Source organism: Hemicordylus capensis, chromosome 6 (genome assembly GCF_027244095.1).
Source record: "Hemicordylus capensis ecotype Gifberg chromosome 6, rHemCap1.1.pri, whole genome shotgun sequence".
Taxonomy (NCBI): domain Eukaryota; kingdom Metazoa; phylum Chordata; class Lepidosauria; order Squamata; family Cordylidae; genus Hemicordylus; species Hemicordylus capensis.
The window spans coordinates 133,186,210-133,191,145 of record NC_069662.1 but is presented as its reverse complement, the minus strand read 5'-3'; positions in this window follow the sequence as shown (position 1 = coordinate 133,191,145).

Genomic DNA, 4,936 nt, shown 5'->3' with positions numbered 1-4,936 from the left:
GGCGGGAAAGCAGCAAGAGAAGGAGGAGGACAAGTTATGTCATTATACTGACTTTCAAAAAGCCTTTGACAAGTTCCCAAGAGACTTTTGAGGAAATTAAACTTCTAGAGTTGTGTATATATATAAAATGTCCTTCCTGACAGGGATTAGAAACTGAGCAAGAAACAGAGTTTAATCAGGACTTGGAAAGCAAGCAGGAGAGGAAAGGTGGTGTTAGCTTCTCCAGGAGACCTAAACATAAGTATTTTGTGAGGGAAGAGGTGGGTAGAGTAGTGTGGTTCTTCCTGGCTCCCCGATCCAGCCCTGTGGCATTGTCCTTAGGAAGAAACTGATTCCTCCTAATCTTTCTTGCCAAACATCTTGCCAAACAGAAAAGGAGGGGTACAGGGGAGCAGATCCTCCCCAAAGCATTTGAGGTGTTCTCCCCTCATTTTACTGAACTCACCCAATACACTTTTCTTCCCTCTCAAAAGTATCTTTCCTCTCCCATACAATATTTAAGTGAAGAGTTGCCGCTCAAGCTTTCCCTTTGGCCACATTCACATGTAACCAGAGTTGCAGGGGCCAGAGGTTTCCCTACCATTATGTCCGAATGCAGGCAACTCCAGTCCCATTGGTCCAGCAAACCGAGGTTGCACTCCGCGGACTCCAGTTTGAACCCTTAGTTTGTAGTGAACCCTTAGTTTGTAGTGAGTTTCATTGCTCATAACCGGGGTTCCAGTCTGCCAGCGTGATGTCTGAATGCAGCACTGGAGGCTGTATTCAGTCAAACCAGTGTTGAGGAAGGCAGCTCCTCCCTCTCTCCAGGTATGATTGGCTGTGTGGGCTGTCCTTCAAGCAAGAAGGTAAGCCCAGTTCTTCTCCTCTCTGCAGTCTCCCTGACTGCAGAGAGCCCGCTCTCCGTTTCATCCAAATGCAGACAGGAGAGTGGGGTGGGCATGAGGAGCTGAACCATGTGTCCATTGGACCCACAGTTCCACTTTACTGTGAACTTGGCCTTTATCTGAACCCCTGGGAAGCTCGTACCTGTTCCTCTCAAGCTGATGAGGCATGGGGATCAGGTATTTGAATCAAGTTCAGAGTGGTGGCAGAGTGACCTGAAAGGAGTCCAAATTAATGAAGTCATGATTGTATTTGGTGCTGTTATGTGTCCAAAGAGCTAATGAAACATGAGGCAATCGGTTCAGCATGTTGGGTATTCTTTGAAGACTTCATGAGTAGATTAAGAGTTATCACCATCTCCCTTTTTTTAATCTGTCTGTAATTAAATAATATCTAATCTACAATGCAAAACATGACCCGTTCCTGATGCAAGAAGCGCATGAAAACAGTGTTATAACATATGTTAACAGTATGATAATATAACAGTGTTTTAACATATATTAAGATACTGGAGACATTTTGCTACGGGAAATGCTATTTATTTCCAAAGTTATTCAAGCTTAACAAGGCACTGTGCTTGTTCACACAACCAGAGGGGAGCTGGAGGGAAGGCAGAATCCTACCTTCCTATTCCCAGATGACCAGACCCTGTTCATGACTCTTCCACTCAAGCACCCACATGAACAGCGATCTCCATTGTTGAGATTGGGAGGGGATGGAACTAAGCTGGGTCCTCCAGTATTCCACAATGCAGCACACAAGCAGCAGAGAGGCAGCCCTTAGTACAGCAACAGTGCACCTCTTGATGGTCTCACAAGCCTCAGAACTTTATGGTTAACTTGGCTGCCAGCCACCCAGGAGCAGTTTAAAAGCAGCAGCAGCAACATACACAACCCAAACAAAAGGTAGGATGGGCTCTGTTTTCCTCCTACCTCACTTTTAACTTGGGTAGTGGATCTGGACTACCCAGGCTTGGAGCTGCTGGGTCAGGAGGACTCCTGATGCCCCAGAGACCAGAGATTCTGGGTTAATCCTTTCTACCCAGGAATCTATGATCATGAGAACAATGATGGTGGTAACTGGAGTCAGATCTCCTCAGATGACCTTAACATGTGGTGGGGATCATGCAGAAGACAAATCATTTGTTCTAAAAAGACAGGTGATCAGACCAATCCCTTTGTGTAGGTAATTCAGATACAGTATGTCTGCAATTCTTAGGGAGAAGTTCACATTCTGACACATACTTCAAGTAAATACACATGAGAGCAACTGGGAAGGAAGCAGAACTAGACTGGTTTATATTACCATAGATTGTGAGCAGTAACACCTCTGACCAGTGGTTTACGTGTCATATATCTTTTCTTGGCTGATTGGCTAAAGACAGCCAATCTTTCTTGTTAACTGAATCTAAAGGTTTTGCTAGCATGAACTGGGTTTTGATGTCCTGCATATTCTGTGCCAGCAATATGACCATGCATGCCATCTAAATGTGAAAAATGTTATTTCTGTGTTGTAAGAAAGTAGACTTGTTCACACATCTGTTAAGTGGGTTACACAAGTGTCCTACCCACCTTCAGTAGCTGTGTGTGCTACTGATTTTTGGTTGTGTATGAGCTAAAAGCTAGGTTGGCGGAGGGGAAAGTGATTGTTTGGGAGGCAATCACAGGCTCTGATGGCCTCATCCTACCAGCACTTTTACCCAGCATATTTATTTTATTTTATTTTATTTGTGATATTTTTATACAGTCTGATATGTACATCTCTAGGCAGTGTACAAAATTTAAAATATTCAGAAGTCACTAATTAAAATACATGACACAATAAAAATAGAATAAAATAGATATTAAAACAAGTTTTTAAAATTATTAAAATTAATTCAAATTAAAAGCCTGCTAAAATTTACCAAGGTAGGATGAAATGTGGTCAGAGCCTGCGCCTGCCTCCCACATGATCACTTTCCGCTCTTCCGACCTAGCTAACTCACACTTGACTGAAAACTGGAGGTGCACACAGCTCCCAAAGGTAAGTAGGATGCTCTCCCTACCCACTGAACGTTCATGTGAACAAGACTAATTGTATTTTTGAAGATAAATCCTCAAATAGCAAAGCAAAACCAGTTTGGTGAGAAAGCAGCAAAGCAAGAGGCCTTGAGATAGTTCTTTTGTATTGAAGAACTACAATGAGTTATTTGAAGAAAAGGTTACAAACAAATGTGAAAAAGCCTGCAGCTTATTTCAGCTGTAGCTCATAGCTAAAGAGAGAGACCAAAACAAACAGTCATCTCTGGAGAGACAAAAAGGAGACTAACACTGGAAGAACAAAGAGGGGAGGAATCCAGCACTTTTATCCATGACCCTAAAACACCCCCAGGGGTCACTATGAGACATTGCAGTTGAGAGCTGATGCTGCCAGGGTCCTAGCTCCAACACTTCTTTTCATCAGCTCATGCTGCTGTCTACACATGTACATATCAGGCAGTATAGAAATATGATAGATAGATAGATAAATGATAGATAGATAGATGATAGATAGATAGATAGATAGATAGATAGATAGATAGATAGATAGATAGACCCAACTTCTCTCTCAGGGTTATGAAACGATCCCTGGGCAACAGCTTAGTTAGCACATCTGCTTTTTGTAACACTGGACATCTCCTTCTGCATTTTGCTTAATTTTAAAAATCCACTTGCACCCACAGTCTTTCTTCCCTCAGGTAGCTCTGTGAGTGTCCATGTGTTATTTTTGTGCAATGATTCCATTTCTTCTTTTGCAGCTTCCTTCCAGTTTTGTGCTTCTGTTGCAAGTTAGTTATCAATTTCTTTCGTTGTGCTTAGTTCTCAAAACCTTTCTCAAAACCTTTGCAATGTAGGAAAGTTTCTTACCAACACCTTTATTTTGTTGTGTTGAACGCTACACCCTTTGTTCATCATCAGCATATGCTTTAGATTCAAAAACTCTTATATGTTTCAAAGTGGGCTTGTTGCCGTACCATAACTCATGTGGCATTGTTTCTGTGGCCTTTCTTGGCAATCTGTTTTGCAGGTAAGTAGCAGTCATCTCTGCCTCTCCTCAAAATTTAATAGCCAGACCAGCATCTACAAGCATGCATCTCGTCATTTCCATAAGAGAATGGTTCTTTCTTTCCACCACTCCATTTTGCTCCAGAATATAAGTAACAGTCTTTTAGTGTTCAATGCCCTCCTCTTTTAAGAATCTTATGACGTCATTCCCAGTATATTTGCCACCATTGTCAGTGCGGAGGATCTGTGGCTTTCTCCCAAACTTGTTGCCCACTCTTGCAACATATTCTTTTAGTCTTTCAAGTACTTGTCCATTTTCACTTAACAGGTATGTATATGTGTATCTAGAATAGTCATCAATGAAAGTAAGAACATATTTATTCCCTCCTGATGTATTAACTTGCATAGGTCCACAAACATCACTATAAATCAGATCCAAAGGATGCTGTGTTTCTCTTTCTTCGTGCACAAGAATAGCAGGCCGTGATGCCTCCCTTTGCTCTTATCATTCTACTTCAAACAATTCGCTATCTTGTAAAACTGCTTTCATAAGCAATTCCTGTTTATAAGTAATGAAACAGTGCCTTTAAATTTTACTTCGTAGCCCCTTTCTGTAGCATATTTTACAGACATCAGATGTTTCTACAGTAGGCACATACAAGCTTCTTCAATTGTTAATCCAATGGTTTCTCCTTTCTCCAGTTTGCAGAGCAGCTGTGCGGATCTCCCTTCTGCATACATCAGTTTTCCATCTGCCAAATATATAGGGATTTTACAACTTGTATCTAGGTTTATAAATCTCTCCCTTTCTCTAATCAGGTTGCTTATAGCACCTGAGTCAATGCAGATGCCACTGCTGCATTTCTCAGACTTAGCTTCCAAAGCTTTATCTGTACTTGCAAGGTATATCCTTTGCTTATTAGCTTTAGTCCCTGATTGCTTGTAAGTTTTGTATTCTGTGTTTTCCCAGATGACTCACTCTCTTTGCAACTTTATTTTGCTTGCCTTTTGTCTGCAAATTCTTTATTCTT